This window comes from Lissotriton vulgaris, unplaced genomic scaffold, assembly GCF_964263255.1.
Source record: "Lissotriton vulgaris unplaced genomic scaffold, aLisVul1.2 SCAFFOLD_9478, whole genome shotgun sequence".
NCBI classification, from domain to species: Eukaryota; Metazoa; Chordata; class Amphibia; order Caudata; family Salamandridae; genus Lissotriton; species Lissotriton vulgaris.
In genome coordinates this window covers 18,676-46,654 of record NW_028244223.1, presented here as the reverse complement: position 1 = coordinate 46,654, position 27,979 = coordinate 18,676, and the positions used below count along the sequence as shown (strand labels likewise).

General features: G+C 44.3%; 1 long non-coding RNA gene across 1 annotated transcript; it reads right to left on the bottom strand.

Annotated features, from left to right (window-relative positions):
* Positions 1–24,101: 24,101 nt before the first annotated feature.
* LOC147668125 (uncharacterized) lies at positions 24,102–26,956 on the bottom strand. Its single transcript, XR_015304153.1, has 3 exons — positions 26,853–26,956; positions 25,614–25,748; positions 24,102–24,283 (listed from the first exon to the last, which is right to left on the bottom strand). It is a non-coding gene; the product is annotated as an uncharacterized LOC147668125 (long non-coding RNA).
* Positions 26,957–27,979: the final 1,023 nt, after the last annotated feature.

Below are 27,979 nucleotides of genomic sequence, written 5' to 3'. Positions count from 1 at the left end.
GAAAACACATAATTATTGTCGACAGTTTACAGGACACATAGTGAATGTGTTAGTTACAATAAGCCAATAATTTTATTGGTCAAAAAGGGTCTCAATTAGTAGACCATACATGTAGTTGCCATCTTGTTTGAAACCTGTTGAAAAGATAAATTATTCTTCAATCACCCAATTTGTGGGGAATACACGCCCCACCTCACCTGGCTACAGCGCAGGTAAAACGGAGCACCGCTCTGAGGGAGAAAAGGAAGAAGGAAATAAAAGAGGAAAGATACAGAAACTGTATTAATAACATCTACATTAGTAGCAGGATGACCACGAGAGTGTTTAGAGAATAGCCCAGAACATATGTGTGTATAGAACGTATAATACACAATCACATGACTGCCTGGATATGCTCTTAAACAATAACAGCGTTGTTCGTGGTAACTGATTGGTAACAGAATAGTCACACGTTTGTTTGTACACGTTCAGAAGTGGTGTTTATAGATAGAAAAAATGCCTTATGCGCCTTGCTATACCTCTGTCACAAATAGCCATGTAGTTTAAGGTTTCAAAGTTGCACATTCAATCGTATGTCATAGCGTGCACATCCTAAAGGTTTAAAGATTGGAGGTTGTAAAAGACGGCCAGCAAGCATATAAGAACCGCCCCGCCCCTCCAAACAGGAGGATACAAGCTTAAAGCGCTGTAATGCGTCTCCTCCTCGGAGGTATCCCAGACCAAGCCTCACACCCCACCCTGCTTACCTGTCCGTCGGTACTCCGGACATCCGTCTAGGCTGTCATGGAGGGAGGTACCCTGACGGACAGGAAGCAGGTTTTTTATTCTTCCTGTTACCGAGCAACAGCGTCGTGATTGGAGGACAACGTCACGTGATACTACGTGACGGTTTCGAGTTATGCTGGGAATTGTAGTTCCCGTGTATTGTTTCTTCCAATGTCCGAGGCAAAGCTCTTTACATTAAGAGGAGCGTGCATCGGTTTACATCGGGAATGTAACCCAGCACTACAAGTCTGGCGGAATTTGGGTGAGATTGTATTTATAATGCATAAGCTATATGTCGACCAGATCTTATGTTAATTTTATGCACAGAGTTAGTTATGGAGATTTGCGAGGAATACATGCCCAGTAGTGACTACGTCACACAGTGACGAATAGTAACGTCAAGATATGCTGGGAAATGTAGTTCCCACGTGCCGTTATGTTTACTATCAAAAACAGGACTGCTTATGTTAATAAACAGTGTGCATCAATGTGCACCATTTATCTGACCTAGCGAAACGAGTCTAGGAGAGATGGGATTTAGTGGTGTGTAAGCCTTATTTATTGTTCATCAACCTGATCATTTTGTATAATACAAATGCGAAATATCTGATATATATGTGCGCGCAATAAAATGGACACATAGTTGTTGTAGTGTGTGAGCCTTTATTTATTATGCATCGACCTGATAATTTCTATAATACAAATACGGTGTATAAGTGTGCGCAGTAATATACGCCCAGAATAACGATGGAAACACAGTTAAAAGAGTTCCATGCTTGGCTTAATCTTAAGAATCAATTCTTGAAATTCACCATGGAGTATGATACCCAGAAATTGGCCTTTTTGGATCTGCTCATCCAAAGTACACCAACTGGCCTTTCCTCCGAACTTTATCGTAAACCGATGGCGCGCAATTCTTTGCTCAATTACAACAGCTGCCACCCGAAGGCTTTGCGGGATAATTTGCCCGGATCTATGACAGAATTTCGACAGACATAATTTCGACCTACACAAATATCGGCGTAATTATATCGATTGCAAAAATATCGACGCCCTATGTGCAACATGGTAAGTACCAAAATATCGAAAAAATAATATCGATGTTAAAAATATCGTTGTCAAATATATCATTTTTTTTGGGTTTAAAATAACATAAAAAATACTGTAAATAATACATATAAATTACTTAAACATATTTAAATATATTTAATAATGGTAAAAAAAAATAAGAATACATATTTAATAAAAAAAATAATATTTACAAATCATATATAATATATACTTACTTAACAATAATTACTATTCCCACTCCAGTGGGTGCAACAGTAGGGAAAACTGACCCTGAACCCAAAAAATATCCCTTTACCCAAGAACTGAAAACTGACCCTGAACCCAAAAAATACCCCTTTACCCAAAAACTGAAAACTGACCCTGAACCCAAAAAATACCCCTTTACCCAACAACTGAAAACTGACCCTGAACCCTAAAAATACCCCTTTACCCAAAAACTGAAAACTGACCATTTACCCAAAAACTGAAAACTGACCCTGAACCCTAAAAATACCCCTTTACCCAAAAACTGAAAACTGACCCTGAACCCAAAAAATACCCCTTTACCCAAGAACTGAAAACTGACCCTGAACCCTAAAAATACCCCTTTACCCAAAAACTGAAAACTGACCCTGAACCCTAAAAATACCCCTTTACCCAAAAACTGAAAACTGACCCTGAACCCTAAAAATACCCCTTTACACAAAAACTGAAAACTGACCCTGAACCCTAAAAATACTCCTTTACCCAAAATTAATTAATATTACAATTAAATTACTTCCCACCCTATTCCCCTATAAACCCACAACCCGCTCCAGTAGTAAAACATATAATTTAGTTAAAAATATACATAAATTATCAATTAATTATTCAATTAATCAATTAAAATAATTCATTGCCAATTAATATTTAATTGCAAAATAAATTAATCATTAAAAAATAATTATTTAATTACAAATACATTAATTCCCACCCTATTCCCCTATAAACCCACAACCCGCTTCAGTAGTAAAACTTATAATTTACTTAAAAATATACATACATTATCAATTAATTAATCAATTAATCCATTAAAATAATTCATTGCCAATTAATATTTAATTGCAAAATAAATTAATCATTAAAAAATAATTATTTAATTACAAATAAATTACTTCCCACCCTATTGCCCTATAAACCCACAACCCGCTCCAGTAGTAAAACATATAATTTACTTAAAAATATACATACATTATCAATTAATTAATCAATTAATCAATTAAAATAATTCAATTAATATTTAATTGCAAAATAAATTAATCATTAAAAAATAATTATTTAATTACAAATAAATTACTTCCCACCCTATTCCCCTATAAACCCACAACTCGCTCCAGTAGTAAAACATATAATTTACTTAAAAATATACATAAATTATCAATTAATTAATCAATTAATCAATTAAAATAATTCATTGCCAATTAATATTTAATTGCAAAATAAATTAATCATTAAAAAATAATTATTTAATTACAAATAAATTACTTCCCACCCTATTCCCCTAAATACCCACAACCCGCTCTGGTAGTAAAACATATTTTTTACTTTTATATATTTTTTATTTATAAAAACATATTAAACACATATTATAACAATTAATTTAAATACTTAACTAAAATTTCTAACACATATTAGTAAATTGAAATTACTCACATCGATATATATGCTATCGATATAAGTAATGTCGATATTACTTACATTGATATATATGCTATCAATATAAGTAATTTCGATATTACTTACCTTAGGGTCGATATTCTGGCCATCGATATTCTGGCCATCGATATTCTGTCCCTTCGATATTAGCAACTCGATATAAGTGTAAGTCGAAATTAAAGATTCGATATTTTGACTGTGTACCAATTTGCCCTATGGGCAATTTTTGCGCATACAAAAGAATTGCTCTAACCGTACATCCTTTGAGACACATGCCCAGCGTCTATCTAAAGATCTGTCACACAAGGAATATCCTAAAAGATTGATTCAGATATCTAAAAAACGAGCGGCAAATAACAACAGAGCCAGCCTACTTGAAATTTTACCTCCCAACCCGAAGACTGAACGCATGACCTGCGTGAGCACATTTGGTACTTTTTCCAACCAAATCACCAAGATTGTTAAGAGGCATTGGGGCATCCTTAACACTGGCAAAGACACATTGCCTCCCCCACTCTTTGCCTATAAAAGAGCACAAAACTTGAAGGACAAATTGGTCCATACAAGGCCTAGGAGTGAGGTACCTAGAGCAGTTGGAACACTGTGGAACATGCCGGCAGTTACAGGGCACCACCCTTGTGGACAATGTGCAGCTTGTCCCCAGACCTCAAGAACAACAACTATTGATATCGGGACGGAAGAAGTTTGGGAACAACGCAGATTTACAAACTGCAACAGTGCAAACTTAATATATCTAATTAAGTGTCCATGCAACAAAATGTATGTGGGCATGACTACTCGTAAAGTTAAGTTACGAATATCAGAACACAAGAGTTCCATACGATGCAGCAAACAAGCTACCAAACTTACAAATCACTTTCTATCAGTACAACACCTCCCCACTGACATACGGTGGACAGTCCTGGAACAACCTGTAATCCCGGCTCATATTGCTGATATAGGCACATTTCTGTTCAAACGTGAACAGAGATGGGTCTATAAATTACAAACCCACAAGACAGGACTGAATGAAGACATTCCATGGATGTCATTGTGAATTACATCTTATACTTAATACTAAGCAATATGAATGTCAGCTGACTACCCGCCATTTGCTTTTGTTGCAAGAGACTGCAGCAATCTTTTCTAGTTGAGAGAGTGATTTAGATTAAAATATAGTTCTATGTGACACACGAAAACATTTGATTCACATTTATCTCCATGTGTCCATTCCATCGTTATTCTGGGCGTATATTACTGCGCGCACTTATACACCGTATTTGTATTATAGAAATGATCAGGCCGATGCATAATAAATAAAGGGTCACACACTACAACAACTATGTGTCCATTTTATTGCACGCACATATATATCAGATATTTTGCGTTTGTATTATACAAAATGATCAGGTTGATGAACAATAAATAAGGCTTACACACCACTAAATCCCATCTCTCCTAGACTCGTTTCGCTAGGTCAGATAAATAGTGCACATTGATGCACACTGTTTATTAACATATCAGTCCTGTTTTTGATAGTAAACATAACGACACGTGGGAACTACATTTCCCAGCATATCTTGACGTTACTATTCGTCACTGCATGACGTAGTCAGTACTGGGCACGTATTCCTCGCAAATCTCCATAACTAACTCTGTGCATAAAATTAACATAAGATCTGGTCGACATATATCTCACCCAAATTCCGCCAGACTTGTAGTGCTGGGTTACATTCCCGATGTAAACCGATGCACGCTCCTCTTAATGTAAAGAGCTTTGCCTCGGACATTGGAAGCAACAATACACGGGAACTACATTTTCCAGCATAACTCGAAACCGTCACGTAGTATCACGTGATGTTGTCCTCCAATCACGACGTTGTTGCTCTGTAACAGGAAGAATAAAAAACCCGCTTCCTGTCCGTCAGGGTACCTCCCTCCATGACAGCCTAGACGGATGTCCGGAGTACCGACGGACAGGTAAGCAGGGTGGGGTGTGAGGCCTGGTTTCGGATACCTCAGAGGAGGAGACGCATTACAGCTCTTTAAGCTTGTATCCTCCTGTTTGGAGGGGCGGGGCGGTTCTTATATGCTTGCTGGCCGTCTTTTACAACCTCCAATCTTTAAACCTTTAGGATGTGCACGCTATGACATACGATTGAATGTGCAACTTTGAAACCTTAAACTACATGGCTATTTGTGACAGAGGTATAGCAAGGTGCATAAGGCATTTTTTCTATCTATAAACACCACTTCTGAACGTGTACAAACAAACATGTGACTATTCTATTACCAATCAGTTACCCCGAACAACGCTGTTATTGTTTAAGAGCATATCCAGGCAATCATGTGATTGTGTATTATACGTTCTATACACACATATGTTCTGGGCTATTCTCTAAACACTCTCGTGGTCATCCTGCTACTAATGTAGATGCTATTAATACAGTTTCTGTATCTTTCCTCTTTTATTTCCTTCTTCCTTTTCTCCCTCAGAGCGGTGATCCGTTTTTACCTGCGCTGTAGCCAGGTGAGGTGGGGCGTGTATTCCCCACAAATTGGGTGAGTGAAGATAAATGTATCCTTTCAACAGGTTTCAAACAAGATGGCAACTACATGTATGGTCTACTAATTGAGACCCTTTTTGACCAATAAAATTATTGGCTTATTGTAACTAACACATTCACTATGTGTCCTGTAAACTGTCGACAATAATTATGTGTTTTCTTGTTTTTCTTTAATTGTTTGTTCGTCTCTCGTGATCTTCTGAACAGGCGAATTTCAGGTGACACCATTTTCACTTATTTTAGTTGCTCACAAACGCAGTAGCATTGATACAAGGTCCTGATGAAGCAGGAGGAGATCTTGAGACTCCATTCAACCGCAGAAACATGTTGACCTTTAATCCATCTGAGTAGTTATTTGTATAACACTACCTTGCACTGTTTTTATTGTTGGGTGTGGATAGGATACAATTAAAATATATGTTTTTCCACTTCCACAACCCAATCTTAAATCACTCACTTTTTAAGCACTGTTACATTAACACACTTTTTGCACTGGGAGTCAGTTTACCCTCCTTATGCCACACAATTTAAGCTTCCGCATTCGAGTTCCTCTCCACTTGATTAGGTTACAGTTCACCTAATCTTCAGTGGTTGTACATCACTTCCTTCGGCTGAAGGATCCCAAATGATGTAGGGCAGTTCAGGACGGGTATCTGATGGAATCATTTGATGGTCACCACGTATCATTACAATATGGACTTTGTGACTGTTCCCTAATCAACACATAGTTTTAGACAGTTTACCGTTTTCTTTAACCTACTCGTATTTTTTGTTATAATCATGAAGAGCCGCCATCATCCTAGGTGTAGTGCCCTGACTTGAAGGATGCCTTCCCAATGCCCCATCCAGCACACGATTAAAATCCCTCACCGACATCACCAGACATGCATGAGCCACACAAAAGAACACACATGTCCACTGTATGTGATGCATTCAGGTGTTCAGCATCGCCATCCAGAGAAACAACCACAACATACCCCCCCCCCCAAGTTGCCCCCTCTGTTTTCAGTGCAAGCATCACAGGCCCAGCATCCAACCAGCCAGCATGCCAGACAGCTTAAAGTTTCAAAAAGGTCCAATGCCTAGAAGCCCAACTGTTTCAGACCCCCCTCACAAATGAGAGAAGCCCAAAGTTCAAACAATACGCATGAAAACGCTAAGAAATAATGTCAGTATCAGAAAACAATGCAACCCTCTACCCGCAATCGAGACACAGGCACACAAATCTCAGGATCATTTCCAGGACACCCTCAAGCACAGAAAGGAGCAGCCCAGGAAATCACCCTTGGCATTCCAACACCTCCCACCATGGCCCGGCACTATGAAGACCCCCCTTACTAAACACATAAAGGAGGAAAGCATCAACAGACGGTACTGCAACCCTTCATGAAGGGATTGTGTCCCAAACTTCACCATTGTCCAGGGACTGCACCTCCAATGTCTGGCCCTATTGCACATCTCTGCTTGACACAGTCTTAGGAATCTGGAGTGCATCAAGTTCAACAGCAGCCATGGTACCTGCCTTATGGACCTCAATGCTGCCTGAGCCCCCGGCAGAGGACACAGTGTCCTCTCTCTTACGAGGGTGCTTGTGCCACCGATGACCCCCTTGAGCATTAAAGAGATCGGGATGCTTTAAGTGCATACAGGGCACACGTCCAAAATGTCCAGCCAGGACCAAACATCCTCGGGCGTTCTAAAAAGTTAGACCTCCCGGAGGCAGTGGTAGAAGTGGGTGGGGGCGGAAGGGCACGGCGTGCGTCTACTTCTACAAAATATTTCAGTCCGTTCCCCTACTTCTTACTTTCAGAAAAAGCATCCCGGGATGGCAAGAATAGTCATACTGAAAAAAAAATACATTTGTTCATTCAGAATCCAGGGGCTGCTTGCACCTCTGTGAACTCCAGAGTCTGCAGCAGCCCCTCCCTGAGCTCGCACAGAGAGAAGGCAGGCCTATTGTCATTCCAATTGAGGCTGATTAACCCAGTTTGGAATGACAATGCGCGCGCACTCTGCCTTTAGCACATCAAGTGAGTGAGATCGGAGTTGGTGATTACCAGGGCCTGAGTGGGTACAGAAACCTGCCCTGGCAAACTGCTCAGCCAGCCTCCCCTGGGGTGAGGGGGAGTGCAGCCAGCAGCTTGAGCATATGTTCTTTCTGTTTTGGGCAATAAATCTGCCTTCTACCAAGTGAACTCACAAATAAGAATTAGTGGTGGTAGTTCAGAGACCAGTTTCACCCAGACCTATAACAAAAAGCTTCATTGCACTAATTTCGTAATGCTTTGTACCTTCCTGTACTTTACTACAGACTTTTTGCTACCACCCATTGCCACTCGTGTTCAGCGGTCCTTATTGTTGGGAGTTTAGAGACATTTCTTGATTTTATTATCAGTCATTTGCAAATCAATAGGATTACCTCTCTTTTGATATTAGTCCTTATCACCGTCAACCCTATCCCTGTGTTATATTTGTTTATTTATTTACTATGCATTTATTTTTATAGTTTTATATAGTGCAAACTTAACATAATAGGTATAAGAGCACTTTACATTATAACAGTTTCATACATACATTTTTCATTTCTTTTTGGCGAAATTCACAAAGTACCAGTATTAGGTCACAGATAATATTTCCAGTTCCACTTCAGTTTTGGCCGATTTTGTTACAGGGGGCCGATATTGCCAACCCCCAGTAATAAAATCAGCCTCCCAGGGGCCCAAAACCGGCCCCCACGGTAGCAGCCTACCGGGGCAGGAGAGGTGACGGGGCAGGAGAGGTGACGGGGCAGGCGAAGTGAAGGGGCAGAAGAAGTGATGGAGCAGAAGAAGTTATGGGGCTGCAGCGGTGATCAGGCAGAAGTGCTGACCGGACAGGAGGAGTGAACGGGCAGGATCAGTGAACGGGCAGAAGACGTGACAGGGCAGGAGAGGTGACGGGGCAGGAGAGGTGACGGGGCAGGAGAGATGATGGGGCAGGGAAGGTGACGGGCAGGAAAGGTGACTGGACAGGAGAGGTGACGGGGCATGAGCTAGAGCAGTAACCGGGCGGGAGCGGTAAAAGGACATGAGCGGTGAGCGGGGCAGGAGCGGTGAATGTCTTATTGACATTTGACGAGCTGTTTTTCTCGATATTTTGCGAGTGCTACGCCATTTTGGATCTTGCTGTGTGATACCGCGGGAATTTGGCGAGCGCGATTACGTCATCGCGGCTTGCCAACTTGCACAGCGAGAGTTTGTCAACGCGAGTACCGCGAGATCACGTCTCGCGGTACTTCGCAATTGCGAGATTTGAGATGCGGCGAGCAGCAACAATCTCGCACAAGCGAAAATATAAAATTTGCAATTCTGCACAAGAAATCCACCAGCAAGCAGCATAAACCTTCTTGAAATGATGATTTTTATCTGAATAACTCCTTAGGTTGACATTTGCCTGCACTTTTTTAGCGAGGAGTTCATTTTGGGGAGGGGGAGGGGGGAGGGGGGGAGGGGGGTTGGAGGAAGGAAGTGCCCCACTGTCTTCAACTTCCTGTTCCTGCCCAGCAGGTTCCTCCCAGTGCTTTGTCCATCTCCTGGTCACTTTTCATTTGGATCTGGAGCTGGAAGGATTACTTTTTGTGGATGCTGCTGGATATTTGGATTTGAGGCCTTTTTGACTTTCTTTGGATCACTGTTGGATTAGAAATTTTACAAGTAAGTTTGTTTGGGGCATTACAGTTGCTGCAACCAAAATTTTGGAATTTTCGATTTTTGGGCTGTTTTGGGGCCTTTTGCCCAGGGGTACTCAGTGGTGGGTGGACGGAGTCTTTCCGTGGGTTGTCTTGAACTTAAACATCATGGAGGGCATGGATGGATTGGGATTGTGCTGATTTTTCAGTGATTTTCGTTTTTTGGGGCTGTACTTGTGGCCTTTCACCAGGGGTATTTGAGTCTAGCATGGGCCTAGTCTTTCTGTGGGCTGTCTTGAACTTAAACATCATGGAGGGCATGGATGGAATGGGATTGTGCTGATTTTGCAGTGTTTTTCGATTTTTGGGGGTGTTCATGGGGAGGGACAGGCCATGTGGCTGGGGGCCATTTTGAGTGCTGCTACAGGCCCTGGCCATGTGCTGGGAGGCAAGTGGCCATTTTGAATGCAGGCTTTGTTGTTAGGCCTGCAACCATTTTGCCTACTTTTCAACCTTTATGCCCAGGGGTAGTGAGTCTTGCATGGGCCTAGTCTTTCTGTGGGTTGTCTTGAATTTAAACATCATGAAGGGCATGGATGGATTGGGATTGTGCTGATTTTTCAGTGATTTTCGTTTTTTGGGGCTGTACTTGTGGCCTTTTCACCAGGGGTATTTGAGTCTAGCATGGGCCTAGTCTTTCTGTGGGGTGTCTTGAACTTAAACATCATGGAGGGCATGGATGGAATGGGATTGTGCTGATTTTTCAGTGATTTTCGTTTTTTGGGCTGTACTTGTGGCCTTTTCACCAGGGGTATTTGAGTCTAGCATGGGCCTAGTCTTTCTGTGGGCTGTCTTGAACTTAAACATCATGGAGGGCATGGATGGAATGGGATTGTGCTGATTTTGCAGTGTTTTTCGATTTTTGGGGGTGTTCATGGGGAGGGACAGGCCATGTGGCTGGGGTCCATTTTGAGTGCTGCTACAGGCCCTGGCCATGTGCTGGGAGGCAAGTGGCCATTTTGAATGCAGGCATTGTTGTTAGGCCTGCAACCATTTTGCCTACTTTTCAACCTTTATGCCCAGGGGTAGTGAGTCTTGCATGGGCCTAGTCTTTCTGTGGGTTGTCTTGAATTTAAACATCATGGAGGGCATGGATGGATTGGGATTGTGCTGATTTTTCAGTGATTTTCGTTTTTTGGGGCTGTACTTGTGGCCTTTTCACCAGGGGTATTTGAGTCTAGCATGGGCCTAGTCTTTCTGTGGGCTGTCTTGAACTTAAACATCATGGAGGGCATGGATGGAATGGGATTGTGCTGATTTTTCAGTGATTTTCGTTTTTTGGGGCTGTACTTGTTGCCTTTTCACCAGGGGTATTTGAGTCTAGCATGGGCCTAGTCTTTCTGTGGGCTGTCTTGAACTTAAACATCATGGAGGGCATGGATGGAATGGGATTGTGCGGATTTTTCAGTGATTTTCGTTTTTTGGGGCTGTACTTGTGGCCTTTTCACCTGGGGTATTTGAGTCTAGCATGGGCCTAGTCTTTCTGTGGGCTGTCTTGAACTTAAACATCATGGAGGGCATGGATGGAATGGGATTGTGCTGATTTTGCAGTGTTTTTCGATTTTTGGGGGTGTTCATGGGGAGGGACAGGCCATGTGGCTGGGGGCCATTTTGAGTGCTGCTACAGGCCCTGGCCATGTGCTGGGAGGCAAGTGGCCATTTTGAATGCAGGCATTGTTGTTAGGCCTGCAACCATTTTGCCTACTTTTCAACCTTTATGCCCAGGGGTAGTGAGTCTTGCATGGGCCTAGTCTTTCTGTGGGTTGTCTTGAATTTAAACATCATGGAGGGCATGGATGGATTGGGATTGTGCTGATTTTTCAGTGATTTTCGTTTTTTGGGGCTGTATGTGTGGCCTTTTCACCAGGGGTATTTGAGTCTAGCATGGGCCTAGTCTTTCTGTGGGCTGTCTTGAACTTAAACATCATGGAGGGCATGGATGGAATGGGATTGTGCTGATTTTTCAGTGATTTTCGTTTTTTGGGGCTGTACTTGTTGCCTTTTCACCAGGGGTATTTGAGTCTAGCATGGGCCTAGTCTTTCTGTGGGCTGTCTTGAACTTAAACATCATGGAGGGCATGGATGGAATGGGATTGTGCTGATTTTGCAGTGTTTTTCGATTTTTGGGGGTGTTCATGGGGAGGGACAGGCCATGTGGCTGGGGGCCATTTTGAGTGCTGCTACAGGCCCTGGCCTTGTGCTGGGAGGCAAGTGGCCATTTTGAATGCAGGCTTTGTTGTTAGGCCTGCAACCATTTTGCCTACTTTTCAACCTTTATGCCCAGGGGTAGTGAGTCTTGCATGGGCCTAGTCTTTCTGTGGGTTGTCTTGAATTTAAACATCATGGAGGGCATGGATGGATTGGGATTGTGCTGATTTTTCAGTGATTTTCATTTTTTGGGGCTGTACTTGTGGCCTTTTCACCAGGGGTATTTGAGTCTAGCATGGGCCTAGTCTTTCTGTGGGGTGTCTTGAACTTAAACATCATGGAGGGCATGGATGGAATGGGATTGTGCAGATTTTTCAGTGATTTTCGTTTTTTGGGGCTGTACTTGTGGCCTTTTCACCTGGGGTATTTGAGTCTAGCATGGGCCTAGTCTTTCTGTGGGCTGTCTTGAACTTAAACATCATGGAGGGCATGGATGGAATGGGATTGTGCTGATTTTGCAGTGTTTTTCGATTTTTGGGGGTGTTCATGGGGAGGGACAGGCCATGTGGCTGGGGGCCATTTTGAGTGCTGCTACAGGCCCTGGCCTTGTGCTGGGAGGCAAGTGGCCATTTTGAATGCAGGCTTTGTTGTTAGGCCTGCAACCATTTTGCCTACTTTTCAACCTTTATGCCCAGGGGTAGTGAGTCTTGCATGGGCCTAGTCTTTCTGTGGGTTGTCTTGAATTTAAACATCATGGAGGGCATGGATGGATTGGGATTGTGCTGATTTTTCAGTGATTTTCATTTTTTGGGGCTGTACTTGTGGCCTTTTCACCAGGGGTATTTGAGTCTAGCATGGGCCTAGTCTTTCTGTGGGGTGTCTTGAACTTAAACATCATGGAGGGCATGGATGGAATGGGATTGTGCAGATTTTTCAGTGATTTTCGTTTTTTGGGGCTGTACTTGTGGCCTTTTCACCTGGGGTATTTGAGTCTAGCATGGGCCTAGTCTTTCTGTGGGCTGTCTTGAACTTAAACATCATGGAGGGCATGGATGGAATGGGATTGTGCTGATTTTGCAGTGTTTTTCGATTTTTGGGGGTGTTCATGGGGAGGGACAGGCCATGTGGCTGGGGGCCATTTTGAGTGCTGCTACAGGCCCTGGCCATGTGCTGGGAGGCAAGTGGCCATTTTGAATGCAGGCATTGTTGTTAGGCCTGCAACCATTTTGCCTACTTTTCAACCTTTATGCCCAGGGGTAGTGAGTCTTGCATGGGCCTAGTCTTTCTGTGGGTTGTCTTGAATTTAAACATCATGGAGGGCATGGATGGATTGGGATTGTGCTGATTTTTCAGTGATTTTCGTTTTTTGGGGCTGTACGTGTGGCCTTTTCACCAGGGGTATTTGAGTCTAGCATGGGCCTAGTCTTTCTGTGGGCTGTCTTGAACTTAAACATCATGGAGGGCATGGATGGAATGGGATTGTGCTGATTTTTCAGTGATTTTCGTTTTTTTGGGCTGTACTTGTGGCCTTTTCACCAGGGGTATTTGAGTCTAGCATGGGCCTAGTCTTTCTGTGGGCTGTCTTGAACTTAAACATCATGGAGGGCATGAATGGAATGGGATTGTGCTGATTTTTCAGTGATTTTCGTTTTTTGGGGCTGTACTTGTGGCCTTTTCACCAGGGGTATTTGAGTCTAGCATGGGCCTAGTCTTTCTGTGGGCTGTCTTCAACTTAAACATCATGGAGGGCATGGATGGAATGGGATTGTGCTGATTTTTCAGTGATTTTCGTTTTTTGGGGCTGTACTTGTGGCCTTTTCACCAGGGGTATTTGAGTCTATCATGGGCCTAGTCTTTCTGTGGGCTGTTTTGAACTTAAACATCATGGAGGGCACGGATGGAATGGGATTGTGCTGTTTTGCAGTGTTTTTCGATTTTTGGGGGTGTTCATTGGGAGGGACAGGCCATGTGGATGGGGGCCATTTTGAGTGCTGCTACAGGCCCTCCCCTGGCCATGTGCTGGGAGGCAAGTGGCCATTTTGAATGCAGGCATTGTTGTTAGGCCTGCAACCATTTTGCCTACTTTTCAACCTTTATGCCCAGGGGTAGTGAGTCTTGCATGGGCCTTGTCTTTCTGTGGGTTGTCTTGAATTTAAACATCATGGAGGGCATGGATGGAATGGGATTGTGCTGATTTTTCAGTGATTTTCGTTTTTTGGGGCTGTACTTGTGGCCTTTTCACCAGGGGTATTTGAGTCTAGCATGGGCCTAGTCTTTCTGTGGGCTGTCTTGAACTTAAACATCATGGAGGGCATGGATGGAATGGGATGGTGCTGATTTCTCAGTGATTTTCGTTTTTTGGGGCTGTACTTGTGGCCTTTTCACCAGGGGTATTTGAGTCTAGCATGGGCCTAGTCTTTCTGTGGGCTATCTTGAACTTAAACATCATGGAGGGCATGGATGGAATGGGATTGTGCTGATTTTGCAGTGTTTTTCGATTTTTGGGGGTGTTCATGGGGAGGGACAGGCCATGTGGCTGGGGGCCATTTTGAGTGCTGCTACAGGCCCTCCCCTGGCCATGTGCTGGGAGGCAAGTGGCCATTTTGAATGCAGGCATTATTGTTAGGCCTGCAACCATTTTGCCTACTTTTCAACCTTTATGCCCAGGGGTAGTGAGTCTTGCATGGGCCTAGTCTTTCTGTGGGTTGTCTTGAATTTAAACATCATGGAGGGCATGGATGGAATGGGATTGTGCTGATTTTTTAGTGATTTTCTGTTTTTGGGGCTGTACTTGTGGCCTTTTCACCAGGGATATTGAGTCTTGCATGGGCCTAGTCTTTCTGTGGGGTGTCTTGAACTTAAACATCATGGAGGGCATGGATGGAATGGGATTGTGCTGATTTTTCTGGGGGGTTTTTCGATTTTTTTGGGGTGTATAACTGAACTGATGTTCCTCTGTCTTCCATTGTTTTTAGGTGCACAAGACTCAAGAGAACCACCAGTGCCAGGAAAAAGTCCTGCAGCGGTGTGTGTGTGCAGCATAACGTCACGCGACGTCACGTCTGGCCTCAGACAACTCTACAATTCGTGCAACTGCGGCCTGCTGTCTGACCTGCTCTGAAGAAGATGGCCCCAAAAAAAGGTCTCCGTAGCTCCTCTAGCAAGAAAGTTGCTAGTAAGGAGCAGAAGAAGCAAGTTACCAAGGAGGCTGGTGTGCCAACCGCCACGTTTTTTGGGAGCAAAAAAAAAAGTACGCCTGCAGCATCAGGATCTGCTGGGGACCAAGCTGGGAGCAGCACCCCCGCTCCATTGGGTTCAGTGCCTCCACCACCACGCCAACTTAAGTCAAAGCCCTTGAGTGCTTCAGAGGCAATCAGTGTACTTCTCCAATCACCATCGACCAGTGATGTTGGCTCATCGCAAGAAAGTAGCAGCAATGTCCCCGAATCAACACAGGTTGTTGTAACTCATCTGACAAGTGTTGAACAACCACAGCCGCAACAACAACATGTGCAAGTACTACAAGCCCAAGTACATGTGGAAGGAGAGGCAGCGCAAGGAGATGCGCAAGTAGAGGTGCATGGAGGGTCACAACAAGTTCCCACAATAGTTGTCCCTCCCGAAGTAGGGGCACATCAGGAAATCGACAATCAAGCCGAAGTATCATTGGAAGCCACTCCTCCTGATGATTATTCATTGTCTTCCACATCCCTAGCAAGGAAAAGATCAAGGGGGGTGTCTACATCTTCTTCAAGCCCACCTCCTTCTGATGATCTGGATGAAACTTGGAAACCACCACGGCCGTCTGAGAGTGAGGCACACCATGATCTGACAAAGATACCTAAGCGTAAAAGGAAGGTCGTCGAAAAACTCATACCTATGGAGTGTGATGAGGCTCAACAAGAAGTGACGCATACTGCTGCTGATGAAGCCCTTCACAACGACGATCCAGTCATCATAAATGTCACTGCAGCCCCATCGGGCATGCAGCAAAGAGACATTTTGACCCTATCCCGAGAAGCTGCTGAGCCTGATGATGATGTCGACGAGGAGGCAATGGAAATGGAAACACAACAATCATTAGATTTGGAGTTAACTAGTACACCAACACCTACCGCTTCCATATTTCTTCCTCGGAAGAAGGGACCTACATCCACCTCGACCTCAATTCGTGGTGGTGAAAGTGCAAAACGTACTGAAGTTCGGCAATCCACATCCTCCACTTCATCTGGCATTAGCAGCAGGACCACCACCACCAGTATCGCCGCCTCCTCCGGCCCCCAAAGACATTTCAAGTCTGCAGTTTGGGACTTCTTTAGTGTTTGCCCAAAAAAGGAAAACGTAGCCATTTGTAGCATTTGTAAGCTTCGAGTTAGTCGTGGTAAGTTTGGTACCAACTATGGTACCGGAGGCCAGAGAGGTCATCTTGAGAGACAGCACGCTGTCCAATGGTTTGCGCACCTACAGGCGATCAAGGAAGCCCGAATTGCACAAAATGAAAACGTTGAAGGAGGAAGAAGACGTGTCAAACACTTCACTTACACCCAGTACCCCTGTCAGCAGCACACCACATGTGAGCCACACTAAGAGTGTGGGAGAGAGTGAGACATCAATGCGAAAAAGTTCATCAGCGAGCGTGACTGGGTCGAAGATATCATCATCATCATCCCGTAAATCCTTGGTCCAGGGCAACATTAAAAAGATGTTGTTTACAGAAGCGCAATATGAACGCAACCACCCACTGACGCGTCTGTATAACACTAAGCTGGCTAAAATGCTAGCTCTGGACCTTCTCCCTTTTTCTTTTGTAGAAGGGGTTGGTTTTCTAGAATTAGTGGCAGCGCTCTACCCTAAATGGAAGGTTCCTAGCCGGTTCTATTTTGCCTGAGTTGCGGTTCCAGCACTACATGAAGATGTTCTGAAGGTGATTGGGGCAGCTTTGCAGAAGAGTGCTGTTCACACTATACATATGACAACAGACATGTGGACCAGTGGCGCAGGCGCTGATTACATGTGCATCACTGCACACTGGCTCTCTTTTCAGGGGCTAAAGCAAAGCTAAACACAGGTGTTGACACGGACATTGTTTTTAAAGCTGCTCGGAAACATCCAACATTAGCCATGTTTGGTTTGGAGAAACGTCACACAGCAGAAAACATTTCGGATGTCTTTAACACAAAGGTCCTTAAACTGGCTGTCCCCACTAAAACGCCAGGTTGGTTATGTTTCCACGGACAATGGCGCCAATATAGTTAAGGCCATGAGGGAGGGTAACTATTTCAGAGTGCCGTGTTTGGCGCACTGTATAAACCTGGTTGTCCAAAAATTCTTGGGTAATAAAGGCAGTGCAGCGTACAGAGTATTGGACACCTGCCGAAAAATGTGCAACCATTTCAGCCATTCTTTTAAGGCCCGGAAGCAGTTGAGGAGCCTGCTATATCAACGTAAAATGCCAGTGAAAGCACTCATCCAGGAGGTGGTAACACGTTGGAACTCAACCTTCTACATGCTTGAGCGTCTGTATGAGCAGTATACGGTACTCGATCAATATTTCCTTACAGAGGGTACAGAGGACCTGAGGATGGGTGCGGCGCAATGGAACATAGTTCAAAGCCTGACACGCATGCTTCGTCCTTTTGAGTTCTTCACGCGTGCAGTCAGCAAGGAGGACTGTAATTTGGGAAAAGCTATCCCATTGTTGTACATACTGGAGGAACAAGTGAAGGAGGTGTGTTCTGTGTTTGAAAAAGATGAAAAAAAACCAAGACTCTTTTCTTCTGGCTGAGAAATTATTAGAGCTCCTACAAGGTGATGAACGTCTTAAAAATATCCACTCAGAAGAGCATTACATTTGTGCTACTATTCTGGATCCACGCTACAAAAAGGCGCTGGCAGGCCAAGCATTCTTTCCTTTTGATGATGAACATGTTCCAAAGTACAAACATTGGCTAGCCTTGTCAGCCAAGAGGTTTGAAAGAGAACGGCTGAAAATTGAAGGAAATGGCAGTACATCAGCAGGCCATCCCCAGTCAAAACAATCCACTTCTGCACCTGTGGCTGTGGCACAAGTGACCTCTCAGCCGTTAAAGACACCGGCAACCGGATCATCTGCACCAGACACAACAGAAACATTGGAGGCTGAAGAGGATTGGCTAGCTCTGCGTGGGTTTGGTTCTCAAAAGGTCAGAGGCACAGCAAGAGCTAAGCAAAGTGGAGGAACCTTGGATGAGGACCTTGAGTCGATGGTGAAGGACTATCTGAATGACTCAACAGAGGTCTATGTTAATTCTGACCCATTGGCGTATTGGCATGGAAAAAAAGAATTGTGGCCACAGCTCACCAACCTGGCTTTAAACTACTTGTCTTGCCCACTCGCAAGCGTGTCTTCCGAACGGGTTTTCAGTGCTGCTGGTGGCATTGTAACTCCCAAACGGAGCCGCCTCTCGCCCAAAAATGTGGAGAGGTTAACAATGATCAAGATGAATCAGCACCTCATACCACCAGATTTCAGAGTACGAGAAAGCGCGCCGGATGAAGACGAGGTGGCCAGCAACATAGATGAGGGAATTTCTACTCTGTCAGGTGACACTGAGCTCACCCTGCCTGAATTCGCAGAGTATGATGACGAAGCCTTATTCTCATTCCTGAACCGTGATACAGAGCCCTGAAAATGAGACAACGAATCAATAACTTTCTTTTTCGTCCTTATTCACTTTTATTCCTGTGTGTCTGTTTTTCTTTGTTGTGCACAGTTAATATATTTCAAACTTTAATCAGATAATCACAAAAACAAGCCCATCAGCAGAACTGTCTTCACTGGTTTGCTAATTGATTTGAAGTTGCCGCAGTCTGCATTCCTCAGGTTCACAAGTTCAGAAGAACATGCTCCTCTATCCTCCTCCTTCAGACTCCTATTTCCATCAAACCAGAGGGCTGGTTTACGCCCAATGAAGAAAGACTCAGCACTTGTGGAAGTGTTGTTCTACCTCTTTGCAGGTGAGTTGACGGCTCTGGGACCATTGTTGGGAAGCTCTAATACCGGATAAAAGTGGTTTGGACCAAATCCGAGGCGCAAATTTTTTAGTGTTTTTGCTGACTTGCTTGCCTTTGTGGTGCTCTTAGGGGGGGTTCCGTCTGTTTGTGGGTGAGTTTCGGGGTCTGGGAGCACTGCTGGGACACTCTAATCTTGATTGCATTTGCTTTTTAGGAAATCCGTGGTGGCAACCCCGACTTATGGCCTAGCTACGCAGCGCGTTTGGACCGAAGGCCGAGAAATATTGCAAGTAAGAGATTTTGCTTTTGGCCTGTTTGGGGGTGTTATGCTTCTTGGCGGGTGGTTTGGCGGGTCTTGGGGCATTCATGGGAAGGTCTAATACCGGGTAGAAGTGGTTGGGACAAAATCCAGGCCGATTTTTTTTTTGCTATTTCTGACATTTTGCTCAATGTAGCGTTTTCGGGGGCCTGTTTGTGGGGCTTTCTGGTGTTTGTGGGTGAGTTTCGGGTTCTGGGAGCACTGCTGGGACACTCTAATCTTGATTGCATTTGCTTTGCAAGTATGAGATTTTGCTTTTGGCCTGTTTGGGGGTGTTATGCTTCTTGGCGGGTGGGTTGGCGGGTCTTGGGGCATTCCTGGGAAGGTCTAATACCGGGTAGAAGTGGTTGGGACAAAATCCAGGCCGATTTTTTTTGGCTAGGTTTTATTTCTGACATTTTGCTCAATGTAGCGTTTTCGGGGGCCTGTTTAGGGGGCTTCCTGGTGTTTGTGGGTGGGTTTCGGGGTCTGGGCACACTGCTGGCCTTTTCTCCTGGGTTGACGGCTCTGGGGCCATTGCTGGGAAGCTCTAATACCGGATAAAAGTGGTTTGGACCAAATCCCAGGCGGAAATTTTTTTGAGTTTCGTGGTCTGGGAGCACTGCTGGGACACTCTAATCTTGATTGCATTTGCTTTTCAGGAAATCCGTGGTGGCAACCCCGATTTATGGCCTAGCTACGCATATTGCAAGTATGAGATTTTGCTTTTGGCCTGTTTGGGGGTGTTATACTTCTTGGCGGGTGGGTTGGCGGGTCTTGGGGCATTCCTGGGAAGGTCTAATACGGGGTAGAAGTGGTTGGGACAAAATCCAGGACGATTTATTTTTGGCTATTTCTGACATTTTGCTCAATGTAGCGTTTTCGGGGGCCTGTTTGGGGGGCTTCCTGGTGTTTGTGGGTGGGTTTTGGGGGTCTGGGCACACTGCTGGCTATATATACTTTACTTTGCAAGAGGTTTGAAGCAAATCCATGGTGTCAGAGGGGAGTTAGGGCCTAGCTGCAGAGCTCGCGCGGAGTGATTTGGGAAATCTGGGAAAAACTGACAGTCCCCATTTTTGCACTTTTGCTCTTTGGCTGTTTGGGGGTCTTCTACTCGTTTTCTCCTGGGTTGACGGCTCTGGGGCCATTGCTGGAAAGCTCTAATACCGGATAAAAGTGGTTTGGACCAAATCCCAGGTGGAAATTTTTTTGTGTTTTTGATGACTTGCTTGCCTTTGAGGTGCTTTTAGGGGGGGGTTCCGTCTGTTTGTGGGTGAGTTTCGTGGTCTGGGAGCACTGCTGGGACACTCTAATCTTGATTGCATTTGCTTTTCAGGAAATCCGTGGTGGCAACCCCGACTTATGGCCTAGCTACGCAGCGCATTTGGACCAAAGGCCGAGAAATATTGCAAGTATGAGATTTTGCTTTTGGCCTGTTTGGGGGTGTTATGCTTTTTGGCGGGTGGGTTGGCGGGTCTTGGGGCATTCCTGGGAAGGTCTAATACCGGGTAGAAGTGGTTGGGACAAAATCCTCACGGAAAAGCCTTTTGGCACTTTTTGTAACTTAGGGTTCATTAGGGTTAGCCCTAGCAGCAGGATTGCATGCGTTTCGGGTTGTTCTAGATTTTTGCAACTGAGTTCTGGGGTCTTAGAGCACTCGTGAGAATGTGTAATTTTGGTTGCAAGTCATTTGAAGAAAATCCATGGTGGGAAAGGGGGGATTTGGCATAGTTAAAGAAAGCCTTTGCCACTATTCTTAACTTAGGGTTTGTTAGGGTTAGCAGTATTTCTATTGCATGTGTTTGGGGGGGGGGGTTTCGAGTCTTGGAGCGATGCTGGCTATGGATACTTTTGCTTGGTTGCTTGCAAGTGGTTTGAATGCAATCCACGGTGGGTAAGGGGGTACTTGGGCCTACTTTTACTTTCAAAGTACGTTTTGTCACCAGTTTTCTGCTAGGCCTCGTTTTTTGAGATTTGATTGGGGGTCTTCTACATTTTTGCGACTGGCTTTAGTAAGGGTCTGGGACCATGGGAGCACTGCTGGGAAGATCTAATTTTGTTCTAAAACACAGTTTACAGTACACCTAGCTTGAGGGGAAAGATCCGCTACATTAATTTGCCCCTACTTATTTATCCTTCAAAAGGTGACTCAGACAGAGTACGCACTTTCAAAAATATTGTACTGTCTACTAGGAAAATCAAAGTGTGACTTTTTGCACTCCACAGCCTACATACCTTATATTTATTTATCAGTGGTGTTGTAATATTATATCAATTCCTGTTTTTCGTTGAATAATTACAGGCCGGGTTTCAGTCTCTGCAATGGGGAAAAAAGGATGGAGTCAGACTTCACATTAGCGACCCACAATTCAGCATCAGGCAGGCAGTGGACAGGGTGTCTTCTGGTCACCAACATTGATGGACGAAGCGTCAGCTGCAATGGAGGAGTGCCGCTAATGAGAGGAATTTTTTTCTGAATGCAACTTACTTACCAAATTCAACAGGACAACTACAACAACATACAGATACTGTATCATTAGTGTTTTTCTCTGACTGTGACTGCATTTCTTGGATCTCTCTCTGCTTCTAAATTGATCCCTTAACACATCACTTAGTCCACTCCACTATCACATCTGCACCACACATAGTCATTTGTAAGTGCTCCTACGTAATTCGCAAGTCGCAGCACGCCCCAGCCCGTAGAGGACTGGGATGGCCCCAATGATGAAGCATGTCACCAAGGGGCAACCCTGGTGAGTGAGGGGACACCTAAAAAAAAGCAATTTCTCCTTTTCTATCTACTATACCTTCCAGACCAACCCCATTGAGTGTTGTGAATGGATTTATAGTGACCAGCAAGGCTCTCAGGTATCTGGCTACAGAGACCTTATGTTGAATATAGTTATCAATATTTCCACACACGCCCTGTACTGTCGCATTCTTTCTTCCACAGTTGTCGAAAGTACTACTTACTTTTCACTGACATGCATGCAGTAGTGCATGCACTTTCAAAGATTGATGGATAGGTTTGTACCCAAAGATTTGTTTATGTTCAATTGTTTGTCCATGCTGTGCTTTTTTTACAGGGTGTCTTCTGGTGACCAACATCGATGGACGAAGCGTCGGCTGCAATGGAGGAGTGCCGCTAATAAGAGGATTTTTTTTCTGCAGGCAGCTTACTTACCACTTTCAACAGGACAACTACAACAACATACAGATACAGTATCCCTTGCCTTTTTCTCTGACTGTGACTGCATTTCTTGGATCTCTCTCTGCTTCTAAATTGATCCCTTAACACATCACTTAGTCCACTCCACTATCACATCTGCACCACACATAGTCATTTGTAAGTGCTCCTACGTAATTTGCAAGTCGCAGCACGCCCCAGCCCGTAGAGGACTGGGATGGCCCCAATGATGAAGCATGTCACCAAGGGGCAACCCTGGTGAGTGAGGGGACACCTAGAAAAAGAGCAATTTCTCATTTTCTATCTACTATACCTTCCAGACCAACCCCATTGAGTGTTGTGAATGGATTTATAGTGACCAGCAAGGCTCTCAGGTATCTGGCAACAGAGACCTTATGTTGAATATAGTTATCAATAATTCCACACATGCCCTGTACTGTCGCATTCTTTCTTCCACAGTTGTCGAAAGTACTACTTACTTTTCACTGACATGCATCCAGTAGTGCATGCACTTTCAAAGATTGATGGATAGGTTTGTACCCAAAGATTTGTTTATGTTCGCAATTGTTTGTCCATGCTGGGCTATTTTTTCTTGTCTCCCAAAACCTTTCCCAAAAACCCCCGTACCCATCCATTTTTCAAACCCTAACCCTCTTCCCCCGGGCTGTGTGGTTTTCATTGATGTGTGACTAAATTACAGCAATAAATCCACACACTTGCTGGAGAGGATAAGGTGATAGCAACAGGCTGGTGAAGAAATCCGAGGATATATTCTTACTCTGATTGACAAAGACCCATGGCTAATGTCAAAGAACTTCAACCGAATTAGTTATACTTTAACATTTGTTAGGCTACAATGTGGCACTGTTCTAGTGTACTTCTGTCACCTGCTATATTCTCTATTGTACCGTTGTATTGCTCAGGAGGACAAACCAGATTTCATTTTCTTTTTTTTCATAGGCATGCAACTGCCACTGTGTCACACCACTAGTACCACCGCTATGAGGAAATTTTATCCGCCCAGGATTGCCAACCTTATTCGCTGTTTCCCGTGGAGCCAGCCCTGGGCCTAGCCCTTACTTGCAAACAGAAATTACAGGTAAGATAGGCGTTTGGTTGGAGGTAGTATAATGGAGTATTAGGAGAGACGAGAGTTTGGATTGACGGTAGTACTACTAAAGTCCTAGGACTATTCAGGAAAACAAACTTACTGTTAAACCCCCACCCACCAGACTCAAAAGCAGTAAAAAACAGGTATGGTCAGATAAAGTTTCAAAAAGTATATTTTTATAGCCCTAACAAAAGAATCTCCCGCAAGACCCTCCCTAACCCCAACGATTGTCCTTCAAAAGTCCCCAAAAATCCCAACTCCCAATTCCCACCCCCCAAAAGTCTCTAAAAAAGGGGCAAGGGACACTATGGCAGGGTGCTGTTGGAATTAGCAGCCAGGGCATCATGCTCCTTGCGGAGGGTGGCAAGTTCGAAGCGGAGGCCCTCCACCACGTTCTTATAGTTATGGACCTCCTGCTCCAAGTAGGACAGTCTGAGGGATAAGCGGCGCCGGTGTGCCTTGCAAAGCCTGTGAGGGGCAGCTGCTTTCTTTGCTGCTGGGCGGTGGCGTTTGGCTTTGGTAGCCCGGCTCCGTACCGCTGGAGCACTGCGCTGGCTGGCAGCCCGCACGGAGGAGGATGCAGCTGTCCCAGTGGACGTTGTTGTTGTACCAGACTGCGTCTCCTCCTCCTCCAGGGCCACCAGCCGCCGATATTCAGCGACAGTGGCATCCAGCCTCCGTTGCCGGGCCATTCGAGCCAGCTCCTTCCTCCTTGATGGTGTCTTGGATTTGGAAGGAGCAACTACATGAAAAAAGAAAGACATAGTCTGTAACCAATGCTCCTTAAGATTAACACAAAATGATTGAGCAGAAAGTTGTCACAGTACAAGTAGCAAATTGAAAGCACAGTACATAACTATTGAGGACAGTATCTATGTAACCTCCGACTTCTTCATCCTTGCTCTAACATTAGTGGGAGTTTCAGGAACAAATTCTACGAGCACTATGGACTTCCATTACAGTCGACTATGACAGTACCCCACTCTTATTCTTCTTCTTCTCTCTTGTTTAGGAAAATTGGTACGTTATCTTATGCAAGCCGGCATAATGCCAGCGCAGTGAACTTGCACCCGAGAAAAACAGACGCACACCATGGTGAGTGAGACAGACTTGCGTTACTGTACCGGTCCAGTACATGCAGGTGGTGAAGCTCTTACTTTTCTATTACGGGTGGCACTGAGAATACTCTGTTAAAAGGGCTACTGCTTAATTAATTTAGCTTTCACCCTACAGTGCAAGTGAGTATTAGAAAAGGAAAATGAAGAAGCTAAATTATCTGATTATCTATCACTTCACATGGGATGTATTTGATGACATATGGGATGACTTTAGGTGCTTTGCTTATTATTGAGTGAACAGTGATACCCCCACACATGAATGACGTACTACTACTAAACTAAAGTTATTAAGAGAGGTAGGGAGTGTCCACCGTAATAACCAGATATATGCTGTGCTTGCAGTTGCAATACAAACTACTGCTACTATTCATGGTAGTATTTGGACAACGTTACAACTTCTTTTCCTTGCCTTTCCTACACTGGAACGGACGTGCGGGTGCGGTGTTACATGCTCTTCAAAGTAACACTTAGTTCATCCAGTGACCGTCTACTCTCTCTTGATACACATATGCTATCTAAGAGTCAGATAGTACCATGAATGATCCAGGCATCCATCCATTCAAAGTATATTGCACACATACAGTTTCTGTCTCACCCACCCAGGCTGTTCTCCTTCCACCCAGCCTTGCTTCATCATTCACCCAGCCATGCACCATACCATTTTCTTACCTTCCCAGCCACCTCGGGGACCAAGCAAACACATATCATTCTTCTTTGCCAGTCATCATTACATTTCTCGTGCTTCCACACTTACTTACACCCTTCTTTCGCTTTTCGTTCATCCCATCCATCAAGTTCACCTCAGATCTGATTGGGATTCTTCTCGCCAAAAACTTCACAGCTAAGTCGAAGTACATTTAGAGGAGGCTACTACCTGCTTTTTTTATAATACACCCGTGCAGAAAGCACACTCTGCAGTCTTCAATCTCAATGACTAAGGAATGTATAGCTTACCTCTGCCCGCCACCACCGTGTGAACCCTCACAGGCATGTCCTTGTCCGGCACTTGCACCGCCTCCTCCCCAGAGTTGTCCTCCTCGTCCAATGCCACCACCACCTCCGTGCTGGCCCCGTCTCCAGATGTTCCACCTACAAAGTACATTTAATAATGTTAGAATACACCACTCACTACTATATAATATTTGGTCTAGGAGGAAGAAAGAAATGTGAAAAAAACAGTATACAATTTAATAATTTATGACTGTGTACTCTAGAGTAAAAATGTCCCTTTTTCCAGGGAAGGCTGTTGTCTTGTTGCACTTTTTGGCACAACTGATGAATGTTTGCGTTTTACTTTTTAACACGCACCACTTTTTCTCCTAACAGACAGAACCTTGACTTTTAAGAACATGAGCAGGATCAAGTTCAAACCAGGTGAGAGCTCGGCTCGACCACAAGAAATGTGTCCAATGAATCGTCAGCACTAAGCACTTTTCCATTTTCAGTTACACGTTCACTTTTATGACAAACTTGAATTTAATAAATGTGTTTACTTTTAATAAAGCTTTTAAACTTAAATAGACTCTGTGGTTTTTGGTCCTCCAGACTAGAGTGGATGAGCTAAAGGTTTTCGAATTTTTGCAAGCATGAGTCCGTGCCTCTGCCATCGGTGACTTTGGGAGCTAAATGACTCTGCCACACTATCTAGTCAGTAAGGAGATTGGGGGTTCAACTACAAAGTCTGTTATCACTGAGGTATGTGGAAAGTCTAACAGTTACAGCACCTATTATAATTGATAAGCTAAGCGATGCATTATTTAGTGTCCATAGTTCTGTTTGTGCAGATTTGTCCCTGCAACAGTAGTAGAATGGATTGTCCTCCTATCCAAACCAAAAGTAAAGTAGTATCTTATTCTTTCTTGGTGGTCATTCACCTTTTTATTGTTGGCAATGGTCAAAGCATAAACATTTAGAATACTTGAAAATACATTATGGACAATCCCAGAGGACTGCACTCAGTGCATAGAGCTATTGCTGACTAGAATGGGAGTCCAATGGAAATGCCAAATGTGCAATCTTAGTTAGCTACACAGACAGACTAATAAGAATAATCTAGTAATACCACACAGAGTCATAGTCGAGGCAGGATAAGAATTTAGATCCTGTCTACAAGAAGATCAAAGACGATTTAGAAAAAATCGAATGAGGAACGCTAGGAAAAAATAAGTACTCTATACTAAAATTAAAACTTACTGGGGCCAGCAAAGGAGCCCTCGCCTGCCCGGTCCTGGCCTGCATCGTCAACAGCACCCTCCTCCTCCTCCTCCTGTGTCCTCCTCTTGCCCCTGGGGGAAGCTGATGTACAACATGAAAGAAAGAAAAACAGAAAACATGGATGATATTTCTCAACCAAATCAAACATTTCAAAAGAACTAACAAAGTAACAAAATATTTTTGCGAAATAGCAAATAGGGAACGACTCCAAGGGATATATTATTGACCAATGTCATGTGGTCGACTACTTCATTACTTTAGTATTGCTTGATTTGCGGACCGTTGAATTGGAAACTACCCTATGTAACTCACTAAACAAAGTACTAAAAAGGTTTGCCTAGGATTGGCAGGCAGTAGTCCGCAGCACGCAAAGTGACAGCCAAAGTCCATCGTGATTGAAGATCAGCGACAACACTAAAGTTTCCTACTACATTAACCAGTCATTAAAATACTCAAACTATTAATCCACCACCACTATTTTTTCTTATCGCCATGTGTACAAAGGAAGGACTGGACTTGAGTCTGTAGGGGCTGATTTAGAAGGCCCTTGCGGCTCTTTTGCTCCATTGTTGCGTGACTTTTGTGACGCAGCGACAGCACAAAAGAGGCGCAATGGTGGGGCGTATATTAACAACGTGACGCATATGAGAGATGCATCACGTTGTAAAGCCCTGCGCCAATAGGGGGTGTTCCGGCGCAAGGGAGGGCGTTCCTGCGCAGGAACGCATCCTAAAAGTGGCTGAGGGAAATTTACAAGATTTCAATCAGTCACTTTGAGGACAATGATGCGTGACTCAAACCCTGCGCCTGGTTGAAGCAGACGTACGGCTTGACGCAGCATTGGGGAGATAGGGCACCCCAGAGCATTGATGGAGCTGCACCATCGTTGCGACGCAACTCCAGCAATGCGCCACCTTTACGGCACAGATGCGTAACGCTTTGGTGACGTTTTGGGCCCATGGTGCGCCGCATTGTAAATACGGCGCACCATGGGTGATGGTGGTGTGACGCACAATTACTGGCGCATCCCTGCTACTTTGCAGGGATGCGCCGGTAATTAAAGATCTGAACCTTAGTGTGTAGCATTATGCAGTTCTTTCAACTAC